Consider the following 22,871-nt stretch of genomic DNA (forward strand, 5'->3'; position numbering starts at 1 on the left):
TATTAGGGCAGGTTTACAAAATAGTGCTAGGTCTTACTTTCGGGGTAGGTCTCATTTTCGGGGAAACAGGGTACTATACTCAGATAGGTGGAGTGTTTCACAGTTAGATAGATAGATAGATAGATAAATAGTCAGTCAGCGTGTTAAATACACGCAGCCAGAGCCAGGATACCCTCCCTGACTGTGTGCACAGTACCACACTTGTACTGGTAGTACCCGTAGATTTACCATATTGGGTCAGCAAAATGGATTTATTAGTGTTTGGTCCTTGTGTATCACTGTTGGCATGTATGGGGAGAGTCTATTAGCTATCAATTTAGAAAATATTTTAGCGTCGACATCAGTCGGCGATCGTAATCAGAGATATGGGTCTATAATTGGAACATAGCGTGTTATCCTTGCCAAGTTTGGGGAGAACTGTAATGTGGGCTTCAAAGCTCTGTGATGGAAATGATGTATCAGTAGATACAGAGGAGAACACCCTAGTTAAAAAGGGTACAAGATTAAGGGAGTGTAATTTATAGAATCTAGGGGTGAAACCATCTGGGCCTGGACATTTTCCGTCTGGCGTAGATTTATTCGTTGCGCTGACCTCTTCCTCCATGAATGGCGATTCTAGATGGGATGTCACTCCTGAATCTAGTACAGGGAGGGCTCTTTCTGAGATAAATTTTGGAAGAGAAGGAGGGGAAATTGGGTCCAAATGTAATTGATAAAGGTCGGAGAAGTACTTATGAAATACCTGCAAAATGTCCCTGGGGATAGATGTCAACTTGCCATTGGCTGTCCATATAGAAGGGATATATGTAGTCAATGTACGTGGGTGAAGACCCCGTGCCAAAAGTCTACCACATTTATCCCCATATTGGTAAATTAATTTACTGAAACAATCACAATGACGTTGGTGTGCCAGACTGTGTAGTTCTAAGAGGCGTGTTCAAGCCGCGGTCAGTTCTAGGAGTACTTGGGGGAGCCATATTTTGCTTAAGGAGATGTTCTAAAGGAGCAGGCCTTGTCCTAGGTGAGCTAAATATCTTGCGACCTAATCTTTTTAAGTCAAGCTAAATGAGAACCCCCCTAATAACCGCTTTCATTGCTTCCCACTGTAAAGGGAGTGAAGTAGGGTCTGAAGAATGGTCCTTTATAAAATTGGTAATGGTGTCAATGACCGCTTTTGCACATAAAGAGTCCTTGAACAGGGAGTCGTTACACTTCCATGTCCATTCTCTAGGGCCCGCTTGAGGGATTTGAAGGGTAAGCGACATAGAAGAGACCAGGGGCAGGGATCTATGTATGCAGAAGGGTGCCAGTCAAGTGTGGGATGACTTACAAAAATATAGTCCATACAAGAATACATACAGTGTGGGTTTGAATAAAAAGTATAGCCCTTGGACGTTGGGTGTAGAGTGCACCAGATATCCAATAACCTAAGATCATGAAGTTTGGAGCGCAAAGAATTTAATTTGGATTAGGAGATAGAGTTTTTTCCAGAGGAGGTGTCAATACGGGTATCCATTACAAAATACACAATAACAGTGCCTGTGAAACAAAATAGAGACCACTTTAGATTTGGATTCAGAGTTAGTACTGTTGGACTATGTCGAGTAATAGCGATTGCAGAGGGATGATTCTGTATCTGATTGGTTTGAAAATGGGTCTCCTGGAGAAGTAATATTTGCACCTTTGCTTTGTTTTTGGCATATAAAAGTTGTGAGCGCTTGTTGGGGCTGTTCAGACCTTTAGTATTGAGGGTGTGAATTTTCAGTAATTGTGGTTGTACAGTTGGGGGCGACATTAGGCGGGGGAGGGGTCACTAGACAGGCGAGACGGGCTTGGTTCTCACGCGTGGGGTGAGTAACTAAGGTGGGATCAAAAAATCCCAAACTTCCGTCTATCAAAGACGGTAGACGTACGTGGGGAAGTGACGGTAAACGGTGGGGATAAACAGAACCCGCCCAGGGGAACCTGTACACTCAAAAATAGAAAATAAACTAAACAACAATATAAAAGCATATAAAATTCAATACATTCCCATAGAGCAATTAGAAGACATACGTCAAGAAAACGAACAATATATGTCCCTAGAAAACCATTCACCAGGTTCTCCCTAATACAAGAGGACCTTCAGGGAGTAAAATTTGCTATGTGATCTCAAACCATTGCAGTGTATGTGTATAACGACCAACTCTAAGCTTGCAATGTGGATATACTCATATGTGGAACCATATTACAGCATATCTATCCACTGGGAGCCCTAGAATATACTGCTCCAGCATTTTAGATGGCCTGCTCAAAAGGCCCAGATACTAAGCAAGGCAGCCAGTGGAGGATAGCACTTGATAATCAGCTCCTGTAACCTACAGCAATAACAAGAAATAAATGAAAAAGGACATAGCTACCAGTATATGTAGAGTCCATGGGAGGAGGGGGTACTAGTCATGTCCATAGAGTCAACTCTAATGGTAGAGTTCCTTCCGCCTGAGAAACTGTAAAAAATACAAAAAAAAAAAAGTAAAATAAAATGCAGAGTAGTATCCACCGGTTTTGGTAGGGGATAGAAAATGTGGAGCCCCAAAGCCTTCTGATGTAAGCTGGATGTAATGGGAGAACAAAAACCAAAGGAGGCTAGCAATGTCTGCTAAAGAGGATGCTGAAATCAAAAATAAAAATATATCTGAGAGACTCCTAGTCAAGATCCTCTAGATGCACTGAGAAAAACCGTGGGAAACAGGAAAATTGAACTGCAGGAAGAAGATCTTCTCTAAAGCTTTCCTAAAAATGATGTGATGGAGAAGCCATTTTTCGAGTGTTGGGTCCATCCGTCGGCACAGAAGTATCATGGACTGGTGTAGGAGAAGAGGAGGAGGATGAACGATGTTGTTGGTAAGTTGAGGAGGTAGCAAGAGGAATCAGGCGTAGTATGTGCATCGCTGACTGCCATTCAGGTAAAGAGATAGGAGGGAGATGTAGATGCGCGAGCAATAGGGGAAGATCTGCTAGAGAGTGGAGAATATGGTCTTTGCCACCCTTACATACAATCAAATGGAAAGGATACCCCCATCTTTAAGGGATATTTCTCTCTTTCAAAGCATTGAGCAGTGGCTTGAACGCTCTTCTGAGGTCCAGCGTGAACATAGATCGGGTAGTAACTGGAGGTGAGCACCCGCATATTCAATAGACTTAGCTTTTCTGGCCTTCTTCATGATATCTTCTTAGTTCTGTAGAAATGAATTCTACAGATAACATCCTTTTTGACGTTGGTGGTCTGTATTGAGTGGGCCCAATATTCTATGTACTCGGTCGATCTCCAAATCTACATCGGGAGGCACACCTAGAAGTGAAGCAAAAATAGTACATGCTGCGGTGTGGAGTTCCGAGTTTGGAACCGATTCTGGCAACCCTCTGATAAAGATATTGTTGCGTCGATTACTATTTTCTGCATCATCATGGAGCAAAAATAGAGTTAGAGAGTTAAATTTAGCTTTGTGACGTTCTAGGATCGTGATGTGGGCTGCCATGAGTAGAGAGATCAGTGCACATACTTTGCAAATTAAGCGTGGTGGCTGTGACCTGTTGTATGGAGCGCTGTATTGCCTGAAATTTGGATTTGCATCTCTCTTCCAGCCTACCGATACTGTATTCCAGGTCTTGTCTGGTGGGCAAAGCCCTAAGGTGTGCACTCCAGTCCCAATTGCCCTCACCTGCCGCTGGAGACATGCTGGATATGGAGGATTCGTTCATGGTGGGATGTATGGGCCCCCAATCAGGGAGCTTGGGGTGCTGGGTATAGAATTCTTAGAGGTGTCTATAGTAATAGAAGCTCCTGGGTCCCCGCTTGGTCTGGGTTGTATATTTTTGGAGGGCCGCAATTCCTCGTCTGCGGTCCCGGCCAGAGAAACTAATTGAGTCTGCGGCTTTGCGCCCTGGTCCCTCGTGGTGTGGGCACTGGAAAAAAAAAAAGCTGGCTAACCCACCCGCAGTACTCACGCTGCTCTTAGAACCCATCCGGAGCAATTTAGAAGGCACTTAGAGTGCTGACACGCAGAGAATTCCCCTGGGCAGATCGGAGCTGAGGCAAAGTGTGTCTTAGTCCACCATCAGCCCTTTTCTGCCTTTTTTAATAAATTGCAAGTGGGATCAAAATGAAATATCTGTATTTTTTGTAGAGAAATACAGAAATTTTTATGGCTTTTTTGATGGATATCAAGTGGTATCAGTATTAAAGATCTGTATTTTTTGGAGTGAAATACAGAAATTGTTCTGGCTTTTTTGATAGATAGCAAGTGGGATTAAAATGAAATATCTGTATTTTTTTTTAGAGAAATACAGAACATTTTCTGGGTTTTTGGATAGATACCAAGTACTATCAGAATGAAATATCTGTATTTTTTTATTGATACATACAGAAATTTTTTATCGATAACAAATACAGATATTTAATAATGATAGCACTTGGTATCTATCTTAAAACCATAAAATTTTGGTATTTCTCTCCAAAAAAAACCATTTTTTTCTGATCCCACTTTGATATATATCCCCAAAGCCATAAAAATGTTTGTATTTGTCTCTAAAAAATACACATATTTAATTCTGATAACACTTGGTATCTATCCAAAAGGCCATAAAATTTCGATATTTCTCTCCAAAAAATACAGATATTTTATTCTAATCCTACTTTGCTATATATCCCCAAAGCCATAAAATTTTCTGTATTACTCTCCAAAAAATACAGATATTTAATATGATAGCACTTAGTGTCTATCGTAAAACCCATAAAAATGTATGTATTTCTCTAAAACAAATACAGATATTTAACTGTGTTAGCAATTGCTCTATATATCCACAAATACAGAAAAATTTCTGTATTTTCCTGCTGATTCCGCGAAGGCCATTTCCTTTTATGTGGTTTCACTAGATAGTAGGTATGGAAAGTGTGAATCGCGTTCATCCATTCATGTCTCCAATAGCTACAGCTTCTACACTGTTCATAGAGGTGATAGCCTCAACCTCAAATGCCCTCCTTGCTCCGTCTCAGAGCCCACCGCCTCCTCCTGCTGTTACTGCTGCTGCCTGCCCAGTACCTGGCTCTAGATGCCGATTACCAATGCCATCCACACTTCGTCTCAGAGCCCACCGCCTCCTTCACCTGCTGTAACTGCTGCTGCCTGCCCACTACCCAGCTTTAGATGCCAGTTACTAATGTCGTCCACACGTCATCTCAGAGCCCACTGCCTCCTGCTGCTGCTGTTACTGTTGCTGCCTGCCCAGTACCCAACTCTAGATGCCAGTTACTAATGTCGTCCACACTTCGTGTCAGGGCCTAACTCCTCCTCCTCATGCTGTTACTGCTGCTGCCTGCCTAGTACCCAACCCTAGATGGCAGTTACTAATGCCGTCCACACTTCGTCTCAGAGCCCACCTCTTCCTCCTTCTGCTTTTTACTGCTGCTGCCAGTAGAACCCTACAAATCTCAGATTTAAAGTATTCCAAGAATACAGTAGGTGATGGGGCCTGTCAACATTAAATATAAAAATATTCAAACTGTTTTTTTTTACATTTTACCTTCTGATAGAATATATAGAATACATATAGTAAATCACCTAGGCATCAAGAAGCAGAGAGAGGTTAAGGAAAATGGAGGAACAGATCAATAGGATGGGGTCCTTCGCAGACCAGTAAATTGACACTATAGTAGCTGAATCAATTTGAGGTAAAAATCAAAGAGGTACAAAGATGTGATCTTTGTGAGATTAATGGCATCAATGGGATTGGGTACTTCCTAGACCAGTAAACTGACACTATAGAAGCTGAATCAATCTGAGGTAAAAACCAAAGATAGGTACTAAGATGTGATCTTTGTGAGAATGTAAGAAATGATAGATGCAATAAGTGAAATTTTTAGAGATGGGACACAATTTTCTTATACAAAAGTTGCAAACTTTCAAGGAGGAGATGAAAGGAATGAGAGTTTAGAGACAACACCATGTTGGTGAGCCAACAACACATCAGTCAAATAAGAAAATAATGAGATTTGTTTAGTGTTAGGAGCGTAGTAGGTGCAAATAGTGACCTCAACAACAGAAAGGATGCCCTTTAAGTATAATTTATCTGCTTTGTGGATCCAAGATAAATTTGCAACATGTGAAAGGAGTTCATTTGTGGAAAGCAGTCAGAAGCCCTAGGTATTTATTGGGGTCACTTGACTGAAAGAGTCTAAACATGGTTTTAAAAAAATGGAGTCTGGGAGAGGATGAAAGGTGTGTTTCTTGAAAGCAAGCAATATCCCTTCTGCTCGAACAGAGATATCTGAATATTGTAGGACTGAAAAATAAAGGGCTGGTTCACGCCTTTTACTTTAGGAGATAGTTTTATTGCCAAAAGGCAGTGGGAAAGAGTGTATTTACTATCAATCAATTGGTCAAATTTCAAAGTTTTGAAATCTCTACTAATTTTTTAGGGCTTTCTCTCTCACGTTTCTAAACTTGCATATTTTCCTTTGTGCCATTTGCCTTTCTGCAACACTTTTAAATTACCATGCTTCATAGTGGTATTTTTGGCAGTCAAAGGTGATATTTTATTCTTTGGTTGTGCTGTGCCAAGTAAGGGTGTCACACTAACCTCCTCCTCACTAAATGCTTCTCTTATGTGCGTGCGGCATTTCAGGCCCTGGGCACGCCTGCTCTTTCATGTTTATTCAGCACTGCCCCTCCCCCCGGCCAATCAGGAAATAGCCCCTTAATAGCCTTTGGCTATTTAGCTAGCTCAGACACAGTGCTCGGCTTTTGTGAAACATGTTCCACTACTGCTGAGTCCCCTAACTCTGCTGAGTGCTGCTGTTGCTTAGACTCTGCACCTTGGCCCTGTTAAGGGCTAACACCATAACTGAGCTACCCATAGTGCCCCCCTACTGGTTCCTTCCCTCCAAGTGTGACAAATGGCTGCTTGGCAATTTGGTACATTTCAGGTTTAAATTACCCCGTTTTCATGATGATAAAGGTAGATCCCAAAGTTGAGTTTTTTTGTATTGTGTAATGTTTGTGATCAGTGTATTGTTTCAGGGTACATCTCAGTCAAATGCCTTCTCCGCATCCAAGGCCAATTTAGCCAGGGGCAGCAGGGAGGCTTCAGTCAATCATGCATGTCCCATGACTGTTGGGATTTTACGCACATTTATAGCTGCCAACCTTTCTTTCACAAATCCTGTCTAAACCGGCGAGAATATCTCAGGAAACAGGGAGGTAAATCTGTTTCCTAACATTTTGGAAAGAATCTTGACATCTAGATTCAATAGTGAGACAGCTCTGCATCAATTAGACAAAAAAAATATTGTATACCAATTGTAGCAGTAGTTGTAGGTCCTCATTTATTAGCCTTAAAAATTCAGAGGAGAATCCATCTGGTTCTAGCACATTACTTTGTGATTTAACAAACACCTAGTTGGGGTAGCCACAGGATTTCATTTCACTCCTGAGACATCTGTGTTTTTTGTCTTCAGACCTTGTGTTTGTTGTTACCATTTCAGTGCAATGTTTAAAAGTTTTAATAACCCCCAATTTTATCCAATTTTATAATCCTGACTCATAAATCATCCAAATAACTAAACCACTGACTTGGGGTTTTTACCCTGAAGGAATTAAAAGCTCTTTTCCCCACCCCCTCTATGTACAAGTTAGCTACTATTAAGATACTGGTCATCCTATAGCACAGCCATAGTTCTGTCCGTAGATGTTACCTTGTACTGGAAATAGGTGGTGGTCATTTATCCATTATCCATTTTCTATATGCAATTGTTATTGAACTTTTAGCATTACAAATTAGAGTAAATTTAAATATACATGAAATTAAAAGTGGTATCAGTGAACATAAATGTGCCCTCTTTGTGAACGATATTTTTATAAATATAACTCAGAGTATGATATCTCCTATAAATGTATTTAGGGTTGTCAAGGAAAAATGTATTTATTACTTAAAGAAACATCAGCTGTTAAGATTAACATCAGGTTAATATTACGATAATATTACGAACGACACAGACACCAGTATATAGTGTTTGCTGTTGCGTATATCTTGTTACGTTGCTGTTCTGCTTTATTCAGAAAAGATGATGGTATTTATACAAAGTAAAGTAGGTGGTACAGAAAAGTAATAAAAAGGTGAAGTAAACAGTAATTCTTCAGGAATCCTGAGTCATTGATGGCCCTAAATTATACATGTCCCTGATATCCATATCTTCTTTCAGGTCCCAGTTTATTAGTCATAATTTCCTATTTATACCTGGTCATTGTCATTGTTTCCTAATTATACTTTAGTTATTGGACAGCTAAAAGAAAATTATTGGCATTCACAGGACAATCACCCCTCACAATGCAGTCAGCTTTCCTGATATATCTCATTGATGATTATGATACAAGATAGGGACAATCATTTTCCTTCTCAAGGTTCTGGAAACATTTGCATCCATGTCAGGTTTTAAATAGAACTAAATCAGTTGTTCTAAATATCAATCTTGGAACTGAAATGGTGATTATACTTAAATGTAGCTTTGATTTTGAATGGGTAAATAAGTCTTGAACCCCTCTGGCGGTGTTCCCAAGTGTGCAAAAATGGTAACCCCCAGCCACACTCTGGGTAGCTAAAAACAATAAAAAAAAACACACTTACCTCGTCCCATCATGTCCTCCTGTGTCCTGCACGACGCATCCCATCCTCGAGTGCAGTGACGTTCCCGGGGTTTCCCTGGTGTCGACAGTGCATGCACTGGTGTGTGCGGGCGGCATGGCGGGAAATTCAAATAATTTTGTATTGGATTCCATACAAAATAGCTGTATGGAATCCAATACAAAGTAATCCTTATATATATATATACATATATATATATATATAAATATATATATATATATATATATATATAAAATTATATTATACATGCTACTGTACAGTTATATTACAAGTTTCTGTATTTTTAGGCACCCATGTTTTAACATATTTATTTTTTTTTATTTATAAATACTGAACATATTTTGGTGAGTTATGCCTAAGAATTTTAGGCCTACAATGTAAAATAAATTTCCATGCAACAGAATTAGAATGCCAGGGGGGTTAAAATACATAGGAGTTCAGCTTACCTTTCCTACCAAAATTTATTTCAAGAAAATTATATTCCTTTATATAAAAGTATCTTTGTTAATTAAAAAAAATGGTCTCCCCCACCCCCCCCAAAATGGATGGACAGCATAGCCAGTAAAATGAAGGGTTTACCTTGAATTTTTTACCTGTTTCATACTATACTCTCTATTTCTATTATTAAACAAGATATGGAAGGTTTACAATCTAAAATCATAACTTTTATCTCGGGGCCACAAAAAAGTAGGATGAAACGGTCGGTACTAAAATTTTCTAAATTTAGGGGGGGCTAAGAGTTCCCCAACTTTCACCAGTATCATAGATCAGACTAGGTGGATCAGTTTTCTCTGACTACAATGAAGGAAGCCAATCAGAGAGCACTAGAGGTTTTGAATTTGGAGAATTGCCTCCATTTAACCTCCAGTGTCGGGGATCGACTTTACACCGGCCATTTTTGCTTACAATTTCGGTAAGCGAGAACAGCCGAATTTGCCGCAAGTTCGCCGCTCGCTGATCCTTACTGTAAATATATTCCTGTGTCCCATGCAAAGCTAGCAATGCATAAGTTTATAGTACAGAGGCAAAAAGACAAAAAAATCACTTAATGATTTTGCTGGTTCAACTTCCTGACAGGGGTGACATAGTGAATCTATTGGAAGACCTGCTAAGGTCGATTAAATTGCACAGCTTGTATTCTACAGTCTAGCTTGAATGTTGTTATCCACTTCCTCCTGCATTAACTTACCAGTATTACAGATACAGTGATCCTCAACCTACATACCATTGCCAAGACTAGAAAGTCTAGTCCAGGCTTGTTTATCTAGTCAATGCCACCTTTCCACACATCCTTCAATTCCTTTCTCCATCTTTAAAACACAGATTACCTGAAGCAAACTATCTGTCCACATACTATAAATTTTGTACAGCCACCTAGCCAGATAGACAGCAGCATCAACAAACATTTAATATTACTAAGTATCTGGCTACTATCCCATCACCATCACTTGGTAACATGATACATCATATTCTAAACTCCAAAGAAATTGTCAACAAGGTACAACAAGTAAAATTCAACAGCCAGTGAAGAGCAAGAGGAGACAATGACGTCTTATGATGTCACTTCTCTGTTTACCTGTATATCAACTGCAGAGGCTAATAAGACTATAAGAAAACACCTAGAACAAGATTTAACACTTGACAGTTAAACGCACCTCAAAACAGAACAGTTCTGTCTTGAGGTGCCTTCAATTGTCAAGAGTTTTATCTTGTTCTAGGTGTTTTTTTTTTAGTCTTAATAGCCTCTGCAGTTAATATACATATGTCAAATCAAATGTTTATTCTGCAATGGTTAAACAAACAAGCAGACTGTTTTTCAGGATGATAGCTGACAAAAAATAGTTGCTTTTACACTTAAAAGAGTGGGCCAGTGGTCTTTTATATGGCAAGTGGACATGTTTGTTGTTTTGTTTTGTTAGAGATTCAAACTTCCTCTTAAGGTTTTCCTCACCATCATGCCCTGGGGTCAAAGTGTGCGGACTGGCTGTTCCTTTTTGAGTATGAGTTTCCTCAGTAATTTACAAGCAGCTCTTGTGGGAGCCTAACCTAATTCTAGCAATCATCCCCCACTGGCCAAATGAGTATGGTACACATTCCTAAAGAAACTGTTTGGGCACCATTTTATCTCAGAGTTCATCTGGATCTCTCCTCACAAGGTCCCCTCCTACACTTGAACCCAAAAAAGTCTGCCCCTAAATGGGACCTACTTCTTATGCACAATTTCCTTGTTTATGGGGGTTTCTGTTGATGCTGAATGATGCCTTCCTTGTGGTTGTCACCTCAGCCAGAAGAGTTTCAGCTATTGTATCTTTGGGCACTAAAATGTCTTGTACTACCTGCTTTACAAACAGGAAAGTCCTGGTACCCAAAACTTGACTTTTTTGTGCTCTCTACACTCTCTACATCTCGGACCAGCAATCTTGACACAGGCCATACTCTCCAAGAATTCTTTGATACTCCAGCACCTATGTAAAATTCAGGCTGCAAGCAGGGTCATAGCCTTCTGGATTGTCCGAACCATCTGCATGGCTTATAGGGCAAAAGTTTAGAAATAATTTCTGGGGTCAAAGTTCATTCAACCCTCTGCATATGTTCTTCCTGGGCTTCAAATATCCACATGGCATTCACACAAAATATGTCTGACTACTGCATTGAACCAGGAGGTTTAACTATCTTTCCTCCCTGTATAGGGTAGTTATTTCCTACCTGTATGCTGAGATGGAGCTGTCAGAAAAACATAATACTTACCTACAATGATTTTCTTACCTGATATCTCCACGGCAACATAAAAACCCAACCTTATTTTTTAGGTTATGTTAGGTGTATAGACTGCTTGAAATGATCAAGTTAAATCCAGAGGATGGGGGTGGAGGGGGATTAACCCACTTGTATGCTGTCATAAAGCAATTGGGAATGAAAAATTGCAGTAGGTATTTTCCGGTATAGTACATTTTCTATTTTCCCCATTGTTGCTAAGAATTTCTCTCCAGTTTTCCCAAATTTTGACCGTTCTTTTTTTTTTGCAGATTTACTTGCAGGTAGCATCAGTTTCTTTTGCCAGTTCTATAAATCTGGGACAGTACGGGGCCAATCTGAATCTATTTTTATGATCTGTTCACCTGTAGTTCTTTGTGTTAAAAAAAAAAAATTGAAAGGCTTGAAAGTTAGGTAATCTGGCACTTCAGCTCAGACAAAATGATACCATCTGTGATCTTCACCTACCCACCCATACTGACGATGTAGCTAGGAATAGTTGGTTATCATGTCAAAGAGGCTAAAGTCAGCCCTGCTTGGCCCAGTGCTGCTGGTGTTGAATCTGGAAATACAAGCTAAGACAAATATTGCTGAGGACTGATGCCTCATTGCTGATGACGTGGGGAACGGGGACATGCCTGCTTTTGAAGTGAGGCACTGGCATAAGATGTATAGAAAATGGCTGTCCTGAGGTAGCTGCACAATGTTTTCTACTAACAGTGCAGTTTTGCTTACCTTACCAAATTTGGTATAGTAAGGGGTCTAAGTGTGTGGCTATCCAGTCTAATAATAATTAAATTGTCACTGTGAAAATTAACCAGCATACAGCTTGCCATTTTTGCCAAGGTGGACTTTCAATTATCTCCTCCTGTGAATTAGCTCCCACAGCAAGCTTTAACCTCATGCTCTGCATGACCCCATAGATGTCTTCCTGGTGATGACCTGTGTCACCTCTTAGCATCAGACTTGAAATTTCCTTCTCCAGGATCCTAAAATTAGAAAAAACAAAGAAGGCTGGGGTTTCAAGTGGCAATTGTCAAATTGTATTTGGCATACTAACTTGTATTCAATCAATAGCGAAACAAGTACAATATTTGTGCATCAAACATATGGTATAATAAGGATCAAGCTATCCTTTGTGAATTAACATAGGAATACTTTTATCACTTGACAACAGCTGCCTAAACAGATGGCATAAAGGTAGCAGTGAACGTCTCAACTTGACACGTTTCGCCGGTGGGCTTCTTCAGGGGATACGCAGAGACCGTTTGTACAAATGTGTCGCAAAATACAATATTACATTCAAAAAGTATATATACAACTGTATAACAAAATAAAATGATACATTTCAGAACAACAGAACCATGTTAATTGTTATGCAGGTACAGTCAAAGGGATAAGCTTCATCAAAAAGCAGAAGATTAACCATTGTTTTAGATTGGTGAGAAAGGTGGTTTAGCAACATATGTTAATATAGAATGTGGATCAATAAGAATACTATCAGATGTTATTAGGTATTAGGAGGTTGGACAAGGACATAGGCTTTAACACGCAACATGAGACCCTAGTAAGCTTCCATTATCCTGGATAAAAGAAATCCAAGCTCATTGTCTTTGTTTTGTGGTACACCAGAAGTTTCCTTTTCTCAGGTACACCAAATGCTTCCTTTATTCTTACATATAGTCCAAAATATGTAAGGCGAAAATCCAGAGGATGGACAGGTCACCGATAATTTTTTTTGAAATGGGAGACTATTCTACCTCGGCAGGGCTACATGTGCATTTTTTGTAGTATAGGATCTGCTGAGGTGGAGAAAGACCTTAATAGCTGTGAATAAGACATCCCTAAAACCAGGGTGGTCCTTTAGGAGGTAGTGCTAAAGACATTTCTTTACCACAAAATTCTGCCAAATGGAGTCCTTATGACTACAATATGAAGAAGGGGGAGGGCTCTGTGAGAAAGGCAAAGGTGGTATTTTCTTAACATCTGTAGCAGAAAATGGATGCCCTATTGATGACTGATTGCTTAAGGCAGCAGTAGCAGCATCAGGAGTAATAGCAAAAACATCTTGATTTTTACCTTTTGAGAACTAGATGGAGGATGAGAAGGACAGTGTTTGTCCCAGACCAGTGATGATGTTTCTTCATGTGCTAGAAGAGGGGAGATGGTAAATAATGTGAACCTGGTTGTCTATAGTTTACAATGAGTCTACATACGTTGCACACAGCAAAAAATGCATCATCGCAAGTGAGAGGACAAAATGCCCATACATGGGACAACCACAACTTCAAGTTCTCAAGGCTGTGCCAGAGACTGTGGTATCTATAGTAATTTTGCCATTACTAATGCTTCTTCAGGCCATCTTTATTTTGGCTCCTCTGGATTGAAAAACTGTTTGCCCTAAGAGAATATGCTTAAGAGTGTTGCGGAAAAAGCAGTTGTACCTTGGCTCCAGGGTAATATTTCACATTATTTGTTTTCATCTCGTTGCTGTGACAGATGATTATTGAGCTAGGCAGTCCACAAGGGACAAAGATTGGTTTTATTGACTTGTGCTGACTTGTGAAAACATCCCTCTGCTACTGCTGGTGGTTTGCTTAGTAGTGGTGCTGCTGATACCCTCTCTCTTGCTGCTACCCATAGTTTTGTGATTCTGGATCCAGAACCAAGAGATTTACTTTAAACTGCAGATCCACTAATGGCTTTTGATCCTTTGTGAGGCCTGCTACTGTTATCAGTCTTATTTCGACCTAATGATGACATCTGCAAACATCAACTCTCAAACTATGAGAAAAATTGGCAGACTGTATTAGCAACAAAGAAAACATTTTCCTTTTTATATATATTTTTAAACCTCTAATTTCCCTGACAAACAGTAGCAGAGGTGGACCTGGAATTAGCATATACTCCTTTTTTATTCTACTTTTTTTCTTTCAAGTCTTTAATTTCCCTAAATAGCACTAGGAGAAAATCTAGACTTGGGCAGTACTTTATATAAATTTTTCTCCAATACACAGTTTCCTAGATTATAGCAGTAGAGAAAAATGGTATACATAGTTGTTATACAAAATAGTATTCATATATATTCATATATATATTCATATGAATATATATATTCAGTCCCCAATTCCCCTTATTACTAGTAAAAGAAAATGCAGCCTTAGGAAATATTATGTACCCCTTAAATTTTATTTTAAGTTCTATAAATTAATGCAATACAATCTTGTCTTTCTGACCTGCTGATCTAACACAATGAAAGCTCAGAATGTGAAGCGTGTCTGTGGTTTTTTTCTACTTTTATACACCTATCTCTTCCTAAATGTTAAGCAATGTCTGTCTTTTTTTCTTTTTACTCTCCCACACTTTAAACTATAAACTGCTGAAATGTGACCCTATTTACCACAGCACATTCACTAAATGTAAAGCAGCTGCTTTAAATGGTCACAAAATGGTGCCTTATTCTGCTGTGTTCTGTCTTGGAATGTAATGAAATCTACCCTCTGTAAATGACAGAGGAAGATGCGGCACTGTGATAGGCATATATGTTCCACACACAGTAGATCCAAGACTCGGATTTAAACTTGGAATTGAAAAAACATTTACCTTGGAAAAAAAAAAATCTGGGTCAGAATCAGCTCCAATTGGACATTATCAAGCACCACTAGCCAGCACCCACAGCAGAGGGATCAGAGATAATGTTAAGTGTATTTAGCAATTATAAAATTTTCCAAATTGATCAGGAGCCACTGATGGGAAGCACATTATGCTGGTAATTCCTGTCTGCAATGAAAGCATGTGTTTTACAATACAAACAGTGCTTTTCTTTTTTTTTTGGAATGGGAAATTTGGAGTTTGAAACAACTTTATTTTTCTCTATTACATAATTACATAGTAGGTTAGGCTGAAAAAAGACATGAGTCCATCAAGTTCAGCTACTAGGGAAATAAACATATCCCAGGTATAAAACCCTATAAGAAAAAAAAAAAAACCCTGGTACAACTTGCTTCAACAAGGGAAAAAAAAATTCCTTCCTGATTCCATGAAGCAATTGGATGTTCCCTGGATCAACAGTCACTGTTATTTTTACTCCAGGTGTGCTTGTAGATTATAGACATCCTGTATAGACTTAATTCCATTACATAGTTTGGTGTCATCTGCAAACACAGAAATGGTACTTTTAATCCAAAACACAGTAAAGGTCCCAACACTGAACCCTGGGGTACACCACTAATAACCGTAGACCATTCTTCTTTAGACTATTCTTTAGGACAAATTACCTACCCAACTGAACTACAAGGAGAATTGTTTAAATATTTTCTGCCACACCTGCAGGATGTGTGCTCTCAATATACTTGGTACCAAACAGCAGAATCTGCAAATAATGGCCATGGAAAATGCAATTACTGTTGTGAAGGCCATCTGCATATAGGGCATTACTTCCTTTCCTTTACCCCATTGTCCCCATTGGGCCTGATTTATTAAAGCTCTCAAAGGCTGGAGAGGATACAATTTCATCAGTGAAGCTGGGAGATCCAGCAAACTTAGATTCGATTTGTTCCAGGATTCAAAAAATTTGCTATCAAATAGCAAACTACTTTGAAGAAATCCATTTCAGGTTTGCTGGATCACCCAGCTTTACTGATGAAAGTGTATCCTTTCCAAACTTCGAGAGTTTTAACAAAACAGGCCCATTGAGTCTAACACTGCTCTAATTTCAACCCCCAGTTATTCTATTTGGCTTCTGCCCTTTACTTCAGAATGGGGATCCAGATTTATTTTTCCAAAATGAAAAGCTCTATACCAGATTGACTGCCAACAGTTCTTGAATTCAGGCACAGAGTTGAGTAGTTGCAAACCTAACAACATGACATTTTCAAGCTCAAAATTCAATTATCAGGATGTTACCCAAGGGTTCACGGAGAATTTGATTTTTAAACTTTTTTAAGCTGTGATAGGCCTGACATGACCAGTAAAAGCAGCAGCCACAACCAGTCTAGAAACCCTAGAAACAGCACATAAGATAAAAAATACCTTCTCAAAAAACAAAAACATAAAACAAAAAGACAAAAGACAAAAAACAAGAAACAAAACATAAACCCCTAATATAAACAAAAGAAAAAAAGATAAAATGCTAAAGTGTAAAGTAGCTAAAAAGCAAAAAAAATGGTTGCTGCTGTTGACATGGGCACAAAAAGTAGCCATAAAAAAGAACTGTGACAAATAGTGGATGTGAACATCAGTCCTTATAGTAAGGACGCTGGCAAATAAAGCATACAACAAACTCTGCTCAGCAGAGGACTGTAGATCCTCCTTAATACCGGCGTAACTGTTATGATGTTTAGCTTTTTGTGCAATGTTAAATTGTTTTAAAATGAATGTGCAATATATTTAACAATGTATTTTTCACAGTTTTTTAAAAGGGGGTGGTCTGTATCTGGTCAGCTCAGTTACAAAACACTTCTAATTATATTATATTGTATCATTCTTGTAGGCTTTCTCCTTTCATGTTAATGGTCCTCCAAAGCCTCCTTCTAAGGTGCTCAATATAGCTAAGCCGTTTATTATGGCTATTGCAGGCCTGATGCCATCACATACAATGCAAAACATTAAGTCAGGACTCTGGGGACCTGCCCACAACTGGAAGCTTTAAAGAGAAGAAGAGTGCACGCTTAAAGGAAATTAGCATTTAACCCTTGCAGGATAGGGGAGCTTTTTTGTAGTAGTTTTGTTTGTCATTTATGACAATAAATGTTGTTTGTAATGTTTTAAGCTTGACCACTTTTTTAAAAATGTTTACTTAACAGGGGCAGCAATAAACATTGGCTGTATTATTGGCTTTTTGATATGGAAACCAATGACTGGCAACTTTGCAGTATTTTTTGTGATGTCTGGTCTATGGGGGATTGCAGATGCAGTGTGGCAAACACAACTAAGTTGTAAGTATAAAATATGAGTAATAAACCTATGACAAATTTACTTTTCTCTTCCTATAAAGAAGTATATAAAATGTTACATGAGATAAGAAGATAAGATAAGAAGCTTACAACTCCAAGATTAGTACAGAGGCTAACAATATTTGTATTTATCTACTGTAGACTTTACTGTCCAGAATGATGTGCAGTCTATAATGAATATATATGACTATAGTTTGAATTCAAATTGCAGAGAGTGGTAAAAAGAATTATTGGGGTATTAGGAACAGGATCAGGGTCTTCTTTATTATAAAACATTTGTGTCTTCTGCATTATAAAAATTTTGTGATGTTTTACAATATGGTTTCAATACGATATATACAAGTCCATACATACAGAAATAAGGAACGAAAACTATATGCTAATATAACTCATAAATACTTGCTTCAGGCTTCTGGGCAGTCACAAACTCCAAAAATAATATCAACTCTGTCAAGTATGATGGGTAAACAACATATGTTTTCTTGATATCATATAAAATTGTGAATTTTAATCATTTAACAATACTCCCTCCTGAGAGTGAGACCCATTTGTTCCCTCAAAAGATTATAGGTTCATATGTACTCAACCATTCATAATTTTGTTACTATTGAAATTATGTTCAATGAAGCAAAGACAGAATTTTATAGGCAATGTATCAATTGTGTAAAAAAAAAAATTGATTTATTAGGCAAGCTTGTAATAAACTAAAAACTAGACATAGTTCCACTGCGCTAAGTCCTTCACTAACACAGTGCTGCTATGCTAGATCTTTGTATCAAACTGAGAATAGATAGTTACAAATGAATTAGGTCAGCCGAAAATATCAGAATTTCTGACGCGTTTCACCTCAGGGGCTTCTTCAAGGGATTTAGGAGACAAACAATTATAATAATAACACATAGTACAAGGAATACAGTCATAATACAGTCATTGAAATGTGGCAGCCATTATTAGGAATAATAAGTGGCAGTAGTTTATGTGCCCAAAATACTTTATAGAAACCAAACTGACTGGAAATTGTTAATTTTCTAGGTAAAAAGGATGGTAAATTTAATTACTCAGATTATCATTGATTCATTATGTGTATTTTACTAATAAACAAAAATGTCCGACTCCCAGGCTGATGTTTAGTTAATTATGGTCTTGAGGATAGTGTAGAATAGTTTAAGAGAGCCCAGAAGTGACCCTTAAAGTGGTAGATATCCAATACATATGCATATCAAACTGTTGTAGGGTAAATGATAGTTAACATGAAATTAATGAAACTTCAAAATATTGTACAAGTACAAACCCCTTGTACTTTGAAATTATTCAACAATATACTATAGCATTATTAAAAATTCATATTTTAAATGTATCTTAAAGATTTATGGTAAACGTGATTGTATAGATATTTGAATAATTATCTATACCTATTCATTCTTTCTTTTTAACATTTTTTATTTATTGTCAAATAACCAAAGTACAAACAGACAAAGATAATTTAAATTTAGGAAATATGAAGGTAACTGAGCACACAATATGAAAAACAAATATCAAGTATCTCCATATGTGAGGATAGAACAAAAAAAGGGGGTGATGGGGAGAAAGAGATAGGATAGTCTTAGGGGCAATGGGGGTTGGGGTGTGGTGTTAAATACCAATCACATAGAGGCAGTTTTTTAATGGTAGATGTGGAGAATGAGGATGTGTATTGTCAAGCTATAAAGTACTTAACACATGACATCTAAAGTTCTATGCACATCACACTTTTCTTTTGTCACATGAGATAGATTAAATCTATAGTCTGGGGAATCTTGGTATTGTAACCAATAGAACCAGGTAATGCAGAACTTCTCTTCTTAGCCGTGGATGGTCGATGCAAGGTCTTCCATGAGCATAATTTTGTTAATCTTTGCAAATCTTTGTTAATAATTCTCTAGCAGTATTAACCAGATGTTTAAGAATCAATTTATGATAGGCTTTTTGTGGTCAAGAATAGTGATTTAAACACATATGCTTGCTATCTAACAATGAAGCACGTAGAAATCAGCATGTGTAAAAAAACGTTGGCATTTCTGTAGGCCATAGAATCATAGTCCATAAATTAAACCAACATAAAGTTTTTTTTAGTGTGCATTGGAATGGCAGCATTTTGACTACTTCTTTTGTATCTCAGTTCCCATAACTCAGATATGTTTTAAGTGTTTAATTACCAATGTTCCTCAGATAGATTAAGTTTTTATAAACTCAATCTTTTATATCACCTTTGGGTCATCGTGAAGTTGAAAAAGAAATTATCATCTTTTCCCAAGTGAAGTTTTGCCCTTCCTTTATAAACTAAAATTAGTTTTACTATATATTTTTAAATACTATACCTTAAAAGTATAGTAAGTTAGTATATTTGGGAGCGTGGCTTGGATGGAGCAGGCAGTGGACATCTGCTAGAAGAGCTCCCATACTGGCATGTTATTTCTGTGTTTCTAGGGTGACTTTTACCACAATATGGGGAAGCAAACAAAGGTCAGAGAATGCGGAACAGCACCACCCAACGGACAGACAGATCTGGCGGCTTGTACGCTGCTACAACAGTTCCTTTTTCCAGCAGCACCCGACCCTGCTCTCCCCCCCAGATGGCGCCAGCAGTATCCACGGACCACGCTGCCGGCGCAAACTCTGCTAGATCGGAAGGATGATTCTCCCTCTTTTCACCACAACCACCAGGGATAGTGGGGCAGAATGAACCCCTGCATGGGGAGATGGATTAATCTCTGACTCCCCCAGTACTACGGGGCATGGCTCCATCATTTGGAGCTGAGAGGGGGTCCCCATCCTCTCCTTCAAGCAGTCTCTCTCCCAGACCCACTTCTCTGGCAGCACTATCAGAGACAGATGAAGGGAAAAGGGATACACAAGACCACATGTCTCTTCAGCAATCTACACAGGATGACCACCATCAGTCTTCCAGGCATCTTTCTTCAAAATTAGTGAAGCCCCCACAGGGACCCCCTCATTCCACAAGTTTGCCCTGTCAACACACCCCATTACCTCCTAGAAGGGCTCCCAGATCTATGTTTGCTCCCCAAAGCAATTTACCAAGACGGTCTGATTTAACAGGGCATTCCAAGGCTCCTCCAACCCCCACAGCTTGTCAGAAAGTGGTGGGTACACCATTACAGCAGGACTCTCAACCAAACACACCAGTATGGCAAGAATATCTGCAGTCAATGCCTACTGAAGAGGATTTATGCCTCTCGATTTCAGAAGTTAAGGAAACTTGTCAAGAGGAAATACATATCTATAAATAATCTAACTGATTTACGTAATCTTGCAGATAAGGTTGATACCATTGATGATGACCTGCAATGCATTATCACTCAAGTTACCCAACTACAAGAACAAGTTGCTGTTTAAGCCACAACTATGCATGACCTTCAGCTTCAGTTAGAGGATTTGGATAACAAAGGGCGCCGCCAAATATACGTATATGAGGCTTACGTGAAGCTACCCTGTCCTTTGATCTTCCGGTGGTTGTTCAAGCCATTTGGTCCTCCCAAGAGACCACGGTATGTTATCTATAGAGTGCAAAACCTAAAGGAAGAAGTTATGCGAATAGCCAGGAATATGCCGAGCAACGCTCCAGCTTTAGCCAGATATATACCCATCCTACAACCTCTACTTACCATCCTGACAGATGCTTCCATTCTCTGTAGATGGGGCTTTCCATTCCGTCTAACAGCTCGTGTGGCAGGCGGATCAGCGATGACCAGACACCTGGAGGACCGCCCTCATTTTTTTTTTAAACATTTTATTTTTATTGAAACTTTTTGAACATTGATGGAAAACAAAATAAAGCAAGTTACAGCAAAATTCAATCTTACGTAGATAAGTAGACAATAGAAAAGCGCAAATAAACATGAAAGGTAGCCTTATGTGCAAAGTCATTGTCAACAAATGTGTAGCAGCATCATCAACAACAGCATCCCTTGCTTTAGTGAAAAAATCCTACCGGTATACATGTCAGTACAGTTTAAAATTGAAAACATAAACAATATATCTTTGAAAACCTCTAGGTCATAAAATACATGACAGAATAAAGGCTCTGAACCTCTACTATCTCCTCAACCATGGCTCTCTTGAGTGTCAGGGACATCTATTAGCCTTCTATAATCTGGGGAATCCTGGAAAAAATCCAGGAAGACCATATCTGAGTAAATTTCTCACTTCTACCATGAACACTGGCTGTTAAGTCCCCCGTTAACAATAACTCATTAACCTTATGCAGCCAGATCCTAGGGGACAGTGGAGAAGTACTTTTCCACAGTAAAGGTATACATGCCCTGACATCACCAAATATTTTACAATGGAATTTACAAACCTTTTATGTGTCCAGTCATGGAGAAACAATAGGAAAAAAGCCGGGTTCTCAGGGGCCTTCTGCACCGTTAGCTTCTGACACACCATCCTAACTGTGGACCAGAACTCAGTAAGTCAAGGACACGACCAGAATATATGAAGCATTGTGCCAGTGTCCTCATTACATCTCCAGCATATCTTAGGGACCTCCAGAAAAAACAATGTAACTTATCAGGCGTGCGGTACCACCTTGTCAATAATTTATAACCCATTTCCTGGTCTCCACTATGAATCAACACTTTATGTGTCATAAGCAACCTACGCTCCCTTTGTGACTCTGTAAAAGACCTGTTTAGTTCCTGTTCCCAGGAATGAAAAAAACTCGGTGTGAAACCATTGGGAGATTATTTCAACAAAGAGTACACAATCGAGAGAGCATGTCTAGTGTCACCCTGACCCAAGTAGATCCACTTGAAACCTGTAAGTGATCTAGTGAACATGTCTGCTGACGGCAGGTAAGTTGACGAGCTTACCAAAAATCCAGGGTAAACTCCTGGGAAGAGAAACACAGCTCTGCCTGACTCAGCCACCGTCCTTGGAACAAAAAGTTCCTGACTCTATTTACACCCTCGCCCCTTAATCTCCAGAATCTAGTGTCCTCCTGGCCAGGGAAAAAAATCCGGTATTCCCAGGACTGAAGCGAGGGGGGTTGGCAATGGGGACATCTCACCATGGGAGAAATATTTAACACAAAAACCGTAGGGTGGTTTTTTGCGCTCGGATTGTGAGACTGCAAGCACCAGGGATAAAGATGCAATTTTGTGTCACAAAACAATTGTTCTTTGGATACCCACTGCTTTGTGTTAAAATTTTTGCACCAGTCTATGACCCTGACCAAATATGAGGCAGCATAGCAAAGCATAAAATTAGGGACTCCCAATACTCCCATCCTTTTGTGTCTAAAGACCAGGTGGGGGAAAAGCCAGGGACTACGGTGACCCAAAATATACCTAAATATATGAGTATGAAGCTGCTTGAAAAAAGAACTTGGAATGTGGATAGGCAGTGCCTGAGATAGGTACAGCAGCCTCGGGAGTATGTTCATCTTTATTATTTGGATGCACCCCAACCAAGAAAATTATTGGGACA

At 39.0% G+C, this 22,871-nt stretch overlaps 1 long non-coding RNA gene across 1 annotated transcript in view; it reads left to right on the forward strand.

Annotated features, from left to right (window-relative positions):
* The window catches only part of LOC140329104 (uncharacterized), a 46,413-nt gene that overhangs the window by 9,729 nt on the left and 13,813 nt on the right, over positions 1-22,871 (forward strand). Inside the window, exon 2 of the long non-coding RNA XR_011920425.1 lies at positions 17,238-17,369. This is a non-coding gene — a long non-coding RNA (uncharacterized lncRNA). The remainder of the gene's footprint in view (positions 1-17,237; positions 17,370-22,871) is intronic.

This window comes from Pyxicephalus adspersus, chromosome 4, assembly GCF_032062135.1.
Source record: "Pyxicephalus adspersus chromosome 4, UCB_Pads_2.0, whole genome shotgun sequence".
NCBI classification, from domain to species: Eukaryota; Metazoa; Chordata; class Amphibia; order Anura; family Pyxicephalidae; genus Pyxicephalus; species Pyxicephalus adspersus.